Source organism: Ceratotherium simum, chromosome 36, assembly GCF_057802395.1.
Source record: "Ceratotherium simum simum isolate JZ-2026a chromosome 36, ASM5780239v1, whole genome shotgun sequence".
In the NCBI taxonomy this organism is placed as follows: Eukaryota; Metazoa; Chordata; class Mammalia; order Perissodactyla; family Rhinocerotidae; genus Ceratotherium; species Ceratotherium simum.
In genome coordinates, this window is record NC_141935.1 from 26,217,440 (window position 1) to 26,229,604 (window position 12,165).

General features: G+C 47.3%; 1 protein-coding gene across 1 annotated transcript in view; it reads left to right on the top strand.

The window, feature by feature from the left end:
- SMYD3 (SET and MYND domain containing 3) overlaps positions 1–12,165 on the top strand; it is a 736,966-nt gene that overhangs the window by 712,229 nt on the left and 12,572 nt on the right. The window lies entirely within an intron of this gene.

The window sequence follows — 12,165 nt, forward strand, 5'->3', positions numbered from 1 at the left end:
CCCCTGTGCAGCCCATCTCACTCTGCTTGGCTAAATTCAGAAGCAAGAGTGTCACCATGAAAAGAAGGAACAACAAAAATATCTGCTGTAGAATAAGGCTGCAAAGTAGCTAACTTGGCTGTTTCCAAAAGCGCCTATGGGATAGACAAAGGTGCTCCTCTGACTGCAGCCAGAGCTGTGAGGTAGAGGTGAGAAAGTCACCACTGCGTGCTCTGCCGAGGACGGAGGCAGACATTCCCTTCTCCCCAGCTCTGTGTTTCTGCCTGCTTCTCTCCAGGGTGTCCTGGTCTTGAGCTATCTTACGTATAGCACAGTTACAGGGTAGCCACCCGAATGCCTAGATTTTTCCAGGGCATTTCCAGATTTCACACGTTTTGCTTTTCGTCCATATAAACAATTAAGATGACCCTCAAATTCTAATATTTGGACAACCAAACTGCCTTTAAAAAAATTATGGTAAAATATACATAACATACAATTACTATTTTAACTATTTTTAAATGTACAATTTTGTGGCCTTAAGTACATTGGTATTGTTCTGCAATCAATCTCCAGAACTCTTTGCATCTTGCAAAACTGAAGTTCTATACCCATTAAACAGCAACTCCCCATTCCTCCCTCCTCCAGCCCTTGGCAACCACCATTCTACTGTCTGTCTCTATGAATTTAACTACTCTAGGGACCTCATATAAGTGGATCATACAATATTTGTCCTTTTGTGTCTGGCTTCTTTCACTTAGCATAATGTCTTCAGGGTTCATCCATTTTATATCCATGTGTCAGAATTTCCTTCCATTTTAAGGCTAAATAATATTCCATTATATATATATCTGACATTTTGGGTATCCATGCATCTGTTGATGGACATTTGGGTTGTTTCCACCTATTGGTTATTGTGAATAGTGTTGTTATGAACATTGGTGTATAAATACCTGTTCAAGTCCCTGCTTTCAGTTCTTTTGTGTACATACCCAGAAGTGGAATTGCTGGATCATATGGTAATCCTATGTTTCATTTTTTGAGGAACCACCATGTTGTTCACCACAGCAGCTGTACCATTTTACATTCCTACCTACAATGCACAAGGTTCCAATTTCTCCACATCCTTGCCAACACTTCTTTTCTGGTTTTTGTTTTGTTTTTTAATAATCACCATCTAATGAGTGAGAAGTAGTATCTCATTGTGGTTTTGATTTGCATCTCCCTGATGATTAGCCAGACTACCTTTTGTTTGGCCAGATATGACATTTAAACTGCTTTTTATATCTAGAATCAGAATAAAAATCCTTTGCTAGACCACATATGGGTTTTTGGTTAAAAAGATAAGTACCATCAAAATCAACACAAGGAATTGCTGGGTTGACCAGTCTGTGTGCTGAGCCTTGGAATATTTATTGGGGAAGGCTCTGTTCCGGGGCCGTGTAGGCCCAGCTCAAGGAGTATAGGCGGAACACCCTCCTCTTAACCGTCACCATCTCGAAGGCACATGACATTAGCTTCAGATACAATGGCTAGTGGTTTTTTCTATTAGGGACAATTTGACATTAATTTCCAAGAGGTGCCATCTTTCAGTTCAATGTGTTTCATGGGTCACATGATCTCCGATTACTAAGGTGACACTTACGACAATTTTATGGCAAATTGAATCCCAAATTACAGCCCCTGAAGGGGTCTGCATTAATAATGGTCTGTAAGAGCCCAGCAGGCGGCCTGAGCCAGGTTACATTGCAATCAAATGCAGTTACTAATGTAACATTTCAGTTATGACGACACGCGCTATCTTCTCCTTTCAAAAAAGGAGCACTCAAGTTACCACAGACACCCCTGGATTCCGAAATAATGAAGACAGAATTATTTTTGCATGAATTGGGATTTCCCTGTGACTGAGTTAAGACGCGTGACCCACTATGAGTGAATTAGAATTACTTTCTTCTTTTTAAAAGGATCAGCCACTCTGATTGTTTTATTTCTCCTATAGGCATTTTACTTCTCAGATGTGAGAAACTGGTGTCTCTCACATAACAGGGTATGAGGAAGTCTGACTGGGTAATTACTAAGCAAAAGCTATAAAAATAGCAAGCATCGCCCAGAGAAGACTTAACTCAGAGATTTCAGGATTTGAATGTACCTGCACATAGCAATGTGCTGAGTTGTGTAAGATGCTAGTAAGGCAGGTGGGTGTCCACCTTTCAAGAATCTACTATAGAAGCCAGACATGGATGTCGACATTCATGTGGCTGCGTCTGCATTTATGATCATTAATATGCAATAAAAACAAGAATTAAATAAGAAAATTGATTGTGCCCTATCAAGCAACATTGCCCAGAGATTTAGATAGCTTTTTTGTACATTAAATATTGGACTCTTACTGGATTCTCACGAGCTTCCAGAGAAGATTGACTCATTACATTTCAAGTACACATAACAACCATGCTCTGGGCCGTCACTGTATGGGTTTGTATTTCCTATATGTAGAGTATGCATTTCTAACTAATATAAAAGCTGAAATATTATCCAATTCTTTGCTACTCTGATTTTCTTTATAGACTTCAGATTCCCTGTTATGTGACTATTGAACCCATTCACCCACTGAAAATGTATTGAATAGCTATCCATGCCTGGCCCTGGGCTAGTTGCTGGGGGAACAGACCCTGTGGTGCAGGATCAGAACTTACTGTCTGGCAGTGAAGACACATTTGAGCATGCAAAATAGTAATGTGTGATCATGGGCGTTATTCAGTCACCAAGTACCCATCTCCTGGGTGCTCGAGACACAGGATGGGCCTTCTACAGACTCTCTGTTCCAATAACCAGAAGATAGAGGATATTTGATTCACGAGAGAGAGGAGATGAGAAAGTAAAGAAATTCGCTTTTATGGGCTGAATTCATATGTTGAAGTCCTAACTCCCGGTACCTCATGATTTGACTGTGTTTGAACATAGGGCCTTTATAGAGGTGATGAAGTTAAAATGAGGTCATTAGGGTGGGCCTTAATCCAATCTGACTGGTGTCCTTACAAGAAGAGGAATTTGGACACACAAAGAAAGACCAGGGGCGTGTGTGCACAGAGAAAAGACCACGTGAAGAGTCATCAAGAGGGTGGCCGTCTGCAAGTCAAGGAGGGAGGCCTCAGAGGAGACCACACCTGCCAGAACCCTGATCTTGGACTTCCAGTCTCCAGAACTGTGAAAAAATGCATTTCTATTGTTTAAGCCCTCCAGTCTGTAGTATTTTGTTATGGCAGCCCTAGCAAATGAATGCGTTAACCATTATTTCTATTGGGATTTTTTTTTTTTTTAATTTTTTGTGAGGAAGATCAGCCCTGAGCTAACATCCGTGCCACTCCTCCTCTTTTTTGCTGAGGAGGACTGGCCCTGGGCTAATCTGTGCCCATCTTCCTCCACTTTATATGGGATGCCGCCACAGCATGGCTTGACGAGCGGTGCCTCGGTGCACGCTTGGGATCTGAACCCGGGCTGCCAGCAGCAGAGCGTGTGCGCCTAACCGCTATACCATGGAGCCGGGCCCGGGATTTTTTTTTTTTTAAATCTCAAAATTCCAGAAAAGTTGCAAGTATAGGACAAAAAAAATTTTTTTCCTGAACTATTGGAGAGTAAGTTGCTGACATGGTAGAAAGTTCCTCAGCGTTTTCTATAACAGAGGCAAGATTCTAATTGAGCTGGAGAGCTTAGCATCTTAGAAAAACAAGAGATTGTTGAAAGCTCTTCCTGAGAAGACAGAAGTGCAGGTGTTACCTGGGGATGTGTGATGTAGTGAAAAAGACCAGGAGACTTCTCGTGTCCCATCTCTACCGTAAGCTCTGTGACCTTGGATAAATCACCTCCATATCCAGTGAGAACTGGACTAAATAAATAACCTCTGAGTTTGCTTCCAATGCAAGTATTGTGTGATTTTACATCTGAGGGGCATTTTTTTCCTACCATGAGGTCCAAGGGCAAAAACCCTTCAGTCCTGTCCACCTGACGAGGGTCCTTGCCAACCGTTTGCCCGGTGCTTGCCAGCCTGAGCTCTTTAATGGGTGCAGCCTCGTCTCCTTCCCATCACCCAGATGCCTCCTGCCCTCCAGCCAGCCAAGCTCCTGGCAGTTGGTCCTCTCGTGCCTCCATGCTCATCCTATTTACTTTGTGCTGAATGTCCTTCTGTCTTTCCCTTCCAGTGCCCCTGGAAACTCGCTGCTCATTCTTCCTGACCTTTCCAAACGTTTCCTCCTCTCTGCTGCCTGAGCACCTATTCATTCCCCCTGAAAACTTATCATGTCAGAATAATTGCTTCTTTATTTATCTTTCTCCCCACTAGACTCCAAATCTCTGGAAGAAAAGGTCTGGGTTTCTTCCCTCTCTGTAGCCTCAGCTACTGACACCATGCTTGGCTCAGAGTAGGTCATTGGTGGATAGATACGCCTTCAGAACTGTGGGCAGACGCCATGTTGGGCTGGGTGGAGAATGATCCTGTCTTTGGGGAGTTCTCAGGCCCATAGGGGGAGAAAGATGATAAAGCAGGCAATCTCCACTGAAGGGAGAGTGATCATTACTGTGGTAGAGATAAACTTGAGGTGATACAGGGAGCTCACAGGAGGGTGCCTTTCAAAATCGGAAAGCCTTCCATGAAGCTGGGGCTGACGTACATTTGGCCTTTGCCAACAGTGCCTTCCGGGGGCGGGCGTTGAAGACGTGTTTGCTGGACTACAAGCTCCCAGGGTTTGGACCAAGTCTCCCTCATTCCCTGTTGTCTCCCCAGCTTCTGGCACATCTGCCACATTGTGGTAACTGGTGAATGTTTGTGCTGTGAGTGCATGAATGCACCAATGGCCAAGTCCTCTTTCCTGTTTTTTCAATGCCTTTCCACGTTCCCTCTCACTTCCCGACTCATCCTTGCCCAACGATGTGAGCTAATACTTACCTCAGTGGGGGTGGAGCTGAGGATCAAAGGCAATCGTAAATGTGAAAGCCTTAGGATAGTATAAAGTGCTCTATGAACCTGAGTTACTGCCTCCTGCTTCTTTCAAAGGGGTAGGTTGGGTCCAGCTGTGTTGGGCTGACCTGGTTGGAGTTCAGATGCCCTCAGGACCTACTTATGCTCCGGTCAATGCAAAAAAGACTCAAGCATTCTCAATATACCATTCTTTAGAAGTTGGTAGGTTTTAATAAGGACCTTAGAGATTCCTTCCTTTGCAGCTAGAAAAGAATAATTCTGGTGCAGTAATTAGGGTTCACGCAGTCATGGCTCTTGTGGATGGTCCTAATGAGGGTTTTTCTTTTTCTTATTGGGCTGTCCCCATGGGAGCTCTTATTAGAGGAAAAGGAGCCCCACAGTCGTGGGAGGGAGCCTGCATTAGTCAGCGTTCTCCAGAGAAACACAACCAGTAGGATGTGTGTATATATAGAGAGAGGATGCCGATTTCACTGCACATCAACTGGGTCGTGCAAGGGTAGGGAGGGGGCTGAGCCATGCTTAAATAATGAGTTGTGGGGTGGTGAGTAGAAGGGCTGTCACCGACCTGAAGCCTGAGATGGCTCAGGAGGCTGCAGAGAGGCGCATCCTGGAGCAAGTCCCTCGTCTTGTCTGTGCTGAGCGACTTAAGACGTCCCTTCAGGGAAAGGGAGAAGCCTCCTTCCCCCCAAGAACCCTTGAGCTGAAAAGTTCTCAGTCATTTATTATGGTGTAGGAGCACAGCTGCCTGGAGACAGGGACAGTCTGGATGACCTCATGAGATGGTGCAAGAGCCCCGAGGGTTCTGAGTCGCTCCCTTCTCTGAGCTGGTGCAGCACCAGTTGTCTGAAGTGCTTATTCAGGCATTTTGTGGCACCCCCTCCGCCTGCCTGCTAAAAATCACGTGATGCTGGGTAAACTGGGAGAAGGAGGTGCGGGGCTGGAGGGGGGGTGATAAATGAAAATATTCTCTATCCCTGGCTCCCCAAACACATCCACAGGGAGAATGGGGACCAGTTTGGACTTGGGGTATTGGTAAAGTCAGTCAGGTTTTCAGGTGTCCAAAAAGGAAACTCGTGAGGGCAGGAGCCCAGGGGCTGAGAGAGGCTGTGAAGAGGGTGAAATCTGTCTCCTCTCAGCCCGTGAGCCCTTTCTCAAAAGCCTCCTGCCTCTTCTCTGCTTCTGAGAGATGCAGGGCCCTCCACTTGTCTGCCACCCCCCACGGCAGGTCCACCTTCTAAAGCTAAGATGTTGTCTTTCTCCTGCAGAGTTAAAACACCCATTCTCAGAAAAATCAGCCCCCTAGGCTGGTGTCTTCTGATTAGCCAGACACTGAAGTGATTCCTGCCAAGGGCGGCTGACCGAGACTTCACCCTCCCAGGGAGGGCTTGCACTACAGAGGAGTGTGTTGACCTCCATGTGGGAAGGGTTGGGTGGGGATTTTAGAGTGTGCTGAGGTGAACTTTAGGAACACCTTGCCTGTTGCACTTGTGTCCCTGCTCCCATTAACCCAGCTACCTGTGCTACCCTGATGCCTGGTTTGGACACAGAGCAATGGCCCCTAGCTGGAGCGCGAGTATATTCACCACCCATCACCTCTGACACCTGCCTCTCCTCTGCACGCCTCAGGAAGCTCGGGAGGTAAGCTCTGTGAACCGCCCACCCCAACAACCTCGAGTCAGGCTGAGCTGGCGACTGGAGTGTTGTGTGCCTGTTTCTTCTGTAAATGCGTGCCTTGTCTCTCCAGATAGCCCGCACATTCCTTGAGGGTAGGAATTGCCTTTCCCTCTGACAGACAGCATGTGCGAGTACGCGGTGTGGTCTACATCCATAATTGATCATTTCTCAGAGAAATAGTATCAGGCAAAGACTATTATCATCTGCTTCATTTCCGCCTGGAAAAATGGAAAGCTGGTCGACCCTCATGGGGTGGGTGCAGGACAGGGTGCGGGCATCGGCTTCTGCAGCTTTCCCACCCGCCCCTGGGGTACAGGGTGTGAGCTGAGGAGGTCCTGGGGTCTCTCCCAGCATGGCAGCTCTGGAGTGAGGACAGTTATATGATTTGGGTGGTGATTTACTTTAACGTGTTCAGTGTAAACAGTGGTGTGTGTGGATGAACTCTAATGTATACCTGAGGAGTGGTGAGTTAGCCTCTGCAGTCGTAACCTGGAGCCCACCGTCCAGGAGTGGTGAGTTAGCCTCTGTACTCATAATCTGGAGCCCACCCTCCAGGAGTGGTGAATTAGCATCTGAAGGACTCTGATTAGGAACCCACACTCCAGAAGTCCTACAATAAGCGCTTTCAATCTCATTACCTGAATGTAACCAGGAAGCTCATGCATTATTATCTAAGGCATTTAGAAATGATTGTTCTGAGTAAAATAAGAGGAATTGAAGACACGTGGTTGGCCCGAAAAATATTATAACCTCTACCATTGTTGCCTGAGGCGGGTATAGAAATCCAGCCCGCAGGCCCTGTCCCCTTTGGAGGCAGGCCCTGGTCTAGCACTTCATTTGGTCATATGTCCCCTATACTTATTGAAGGACTGGCTGCTCCTGCCATCAGAGCCAGCTCCCTGTGAACCCTCACAGTGCCTGAGGACAGAGAGCGGGACTTCACAGAGCTCACGGGAACAGTCCACGTGGCTACTGTGAGCCTGTTGACTAGCAATGTTATCTGTGTGGCCAAATCCCACCTGAGACTTTTATTCATTAGTCATACCACCCGGGAGCGAGGTTTAGGGACTGGGGGACATATAGCCCTGACTAGTTCTAGTAGATGGAAGCCACTGACGTTTACAAACAAGTGGACAAGTGCTGAATGAGGAATGCTGCCCAGGTCCTTGGGCAAGAGGCACATCCGTGGGAGGAGTGCAGGCCTGCTGGAGAGTCTTTCTTTCGGTTGTTAAAACAAACGTCTGTCACTGTCCTACTGAGCACTTCGCAGATTCTGACAGCCTTCTGCATGCAGCGTCTTCTTTCATCCTCAGAACAAGCCCAGGGACCTAGGCCACACAGAAGGGGCTTCACTTCTACACAGACGAGGAATCTGAGCCCAGAGTTGCTCAGCAACTCCCTCACAGTCAACTGCAAGATGCAATTCTCAAACCAGCACCCAGGCTCCTTGACGCCTCAGCCAAGAGTGGAGACGCGTGTTATAACCCTCAGGGAAGCCTTCCTCAAACATGCATACTTACAATTTATATAAAATTCCCTTTCTGAGAGTGGTGACCCAAACCCTCCGTATCTTTTTTTTTTTTTGTCCCTCTTTTTTTTTTGGTAAGGGACATTGGCCATGAGTTAATATCTGTTGCCAATCATCCTCTTTTTGCTGAGGAAGATTGGCCCTGAGCTAACATCTGTGCCCATCTTCCTCTATTTTGTGTGTGGGACGCCACCACAGCATGGCTTCATGAGCAGCGCATGAGTCCGTGCCTGGGATCCAAACCTGCGAACCCTGGGCCGCCAAAGCAGAGCGCACGAAGTTAACCACTATGCCACCGGGCTTGCCCCAACCCTCTGTATCTTAACGTTCATTTTGTGCCCAGCACTGTGTTAGACTCTGGGGGCCATAGAAATAGCTTCAACCCCTGGCAGAGTTCCAGAATCTGCCACCCCAGAATATACCACCTCAGCGTAAGGACTGTTTTGAGCTAAAGGTAGTTGAAAAACAGCAGGTACAAGAAGGCATTCTGATCTCCCCTTTCCTTCCTGGTGACAGGAGATAAAACTCTCATAAAAGAGGTGCCCTCCCTGTCTCAGGAGAAAGGAAACATTCTTATCATCAAGGAGGAGGAGTTGGGGCTGAGAGAAAGCTGTACAAACAGTCCTTGTTAGAATAGCTCTTCTCTTCCTCGAGCCTCCCCTGTATTTTAGTAACTTTTCCACAATTGCCTCTCTTTGTTCAACTTAGTATATAAACATTGAGGGTTTGCCACTTCTTTGGGTTTTCATTTCCCTATGAGGGCTCCTGTGTCATGTAAAACATATTAAATAAATTTCTATGTTTTTGTCCTGTTAATCTGTCTTATGTCAATTAAATTCTCAGGCCCAGCTGAAGACCCCAAGATGGGCCTCCTCCATGCCTCCAGAACCCTAATTTTTAGGGACAGATGTAGGGACCTCTCCTACATTAGACACAAAGGAATATATACTAAGACCTTGGTGCGTCTTACAGCAGGAGTGCCGTCCCACTTTGGAACTCCTAATATGTATTTGTGGATTGAACAAATAACTGAATCAATGAAATAGAAGTGTAGAGAGGAAGTGATGACTATAAGGGGGCCCATCAGGGAAAGCTTCGAAGCGTTGCTCAGGACAGTTACAACATGGCCACTCTCTGTGTGTATAAAATGGTTTCTTATGTTTTATTCTATTCTATTCTATTTCACTTCTAGGAATTTATCCCAAGGGACTTGTCAGAGAGACAAAAAGAGATTTATGTTCAACATGTTTATTATAGTGTAATTTATCATAGCAAAAAAGTGGCAACAATTTCAAGATCCTGTTAATAACAGGGAATTGTAGAACCTAAATGATAGTCCATCTATCTGATGGACTATTCTGCAGCCATTAAAAGTCATAGGAGCACATGTGCTGACGGGAAATAAATGTGCATGGTAGGATTAATAAGAGGAAGAAAGCAGATTCCAAAAGGGTTATGCCCAGGATGATCTAAAACTTGTAAAAGTACATGCATTTGTGTGTATCTATAAAATAAGAACAGTGGTTCTCTCTGGAGTGAGAATAAAGGTTACTTAAGGCCTTTCTCTTGCCAGGTCTTCAGAGACCTTGGGGTTTGTGGATCTCTGTGGTCTGGTGGAAGGCCCCTATTTTGAGCTTTTCTTCACGAGCACATGGGTGTAATGTACACATCTGGACCCAGGACTGCTGGGGAGAGAAGGGGTGCAAATGATGGGCTGAGCGAGGGCAATTTAACAATTTTAAAACAAAAAACAAGGGCCGCCCCATGGCCTAGTGGTTAAGTTCAGCGTGCTCCACTTTGGCAGCCCGGGTTCGGTTCCCGGGTGCAGACCTACACCACTCGTTGGCAGCCATGCTGAGGGGGCATCGAACATACAAAATAGAGGAGGGTTGGCACAGATGTTAGCTCAGGGCAAATCTTCCTCAGCGAAAAAAATAAAAAAAAACGAAAAATGCAAAACGAACAACACACTGTTCACCCAGTGCTCAGGTGGACCCTGAGCGCTGCAGCAGCTTCCTCAGGTGGTCTCCAGATCATCTGCCCCACTGGAGAGGCTGGGCAGTTCTGGGGGACAGTCAGCCCCTCAGCCTCCTGGATTCTTCTCAAACTAACTCTTGGCAAATGCAGGGAGGAGGCTTCTGAGCAGGGGCCTGAAGTCCCTGGCTGAGTGCACTGGGGGTGGCCTCTCCTCTGCAGCAGAGGGCCTGCCTGGGGGCTGCATGGGGAGTGAATTTCCACAGTGGACATAAAGTGACTTGCAGGGCGACCTATTACTCTCTCTCCCTCCCTTCCCCGCTCCTTGCTCTCCCAAGCGTGGGCTTAAGAAGACTCTTCTGGGGTGAGGCCTGGCCAGCGGCCCAAAACAGAGGCAAAGGGGCACCTGTTGGGGGTTGGCGGGAGAAGCCTTCACCCCCATTGAGGGGAGTGTTTGCCTGTTTGTCGTGGGGTTCTGTTTGCAGCCAGTCTTGCCATCTTAACTGAGATCTTGAGCATGGAGTCTGTTTTATTCTGCAGCAGCCAGCAGTGTCTGCAACAAAGTCCTCGGTAAAGGTCTGTTCAGTGATGGCTTTGTAAATGTTGAGTAGGAACCAAGCTTGAACACTACTCTCTTTCATCTCTTGGAGTGAAAAATGCTTTGGGAGGCCTGAAGGCCAAGGCTGGTCAGTGGTTGGGAGGTCAAGGCTCTGTGTATCATAAACCAAGGGCATGTCGACCCGGTGTGGGCCTGTTGTCCCTACTCCACTGAGTTAATCCCAACTGGACATTTGCAAATGCAGACCTTTGGTCCTTCTGTTAAGGGAGTCTGGAATTTTGGCAGACTCCTGCTCAGGTTTTTTTCTGTTCTCCCAAAGGTGATCCATTCATTCATTCATTCAATTAATATTGTTTGAGTACCCGCTATATTCCAGGCTCCGTTCTAGATGCTGGGGATATAGAGCACAAGAGACACCCGTGGGTGCTAGGAGCACAATGCGTTTACACTGCAAGTGCTCTGTATGTTCACGGGGTTTTCTGGGCACAAAGCCTTCACCGGGAGCAGCAAGTGCAAGCGTCAGGCACCGCAGCGGGCCCTGCAGGAGACACGAGGGCAGGGGCAGGGGCAGCCCAACCTATTGCTGGAAAACGGAGTCACCTTGCTTTGTTTTTATGTCCTTCCAGGCCCCAGGGGCGTCTGGAAGAGTGTGCGATGGTGCCGCGGTAGACAGAGTGCTAATGCCCTCCCTGAGACGAAAAGCCAGGATGGAAAGGACGAAAAGAATAAAAGTAATATGAATAGCAATTTTGAGAGTTTAATGGTTTAAGAGACAAATACAGCTCAGTTCATGTATTTGGGTAGTTTTTCCCTAAGAGGAGAGTGAGGGGTTAGAACCAATGCTAGATGCCGCTTTCTGTTCTATCTTCTCCCTGGGGAACGGACAGTTTGGCAGCACCTCCACTTGCTCTTCTATTGAAGACATTATTTCTAGAAAACCCTATGGCTTCTCAAGAACATATGGTTTCTGCTAGGGTGGCCCAAAGGGCGCCCAAAGAGGTCTGGTGTAGGATTTGGGGAGGAGAAAGGTGAGACCCCGGGAGGTGTGCGTGTCCCTGCCAGCTCAGCAGAGTAGCAGATGGGGGTTCAGGGCCGTGCCAGGGATAGGGTGTGTGTGTGCTCTGAGTGCCCGCTGCCCTCTCTCTCGGGACTGTGGGGCATTCAGTTGATTGGATGGATGTGATACCAGCATCTCAGAAAGTACCTCATTGCTGCTCAGGGGAAAATGTCTGCGGTGAAAGAGACTGTCCTTGGGGGCGGGGGATACCCTAGGAGACCTTGTGCCAGTTTCTGATCTGTTTTTGCTTTCTTTCTTGAGTGTACCCAGTTGAGACAAGCACCGTTGTAACGAGGGGCCGTGGGTCCAGGCCCATGCAGTCTGCAGTGACCGAGAATGTCTCTATTCTGTGCTAGCCGCAGAGACGCCGGACTAAGAGAGAGTCACTAGGCCAACACAAACCTCACCCCATCCACACC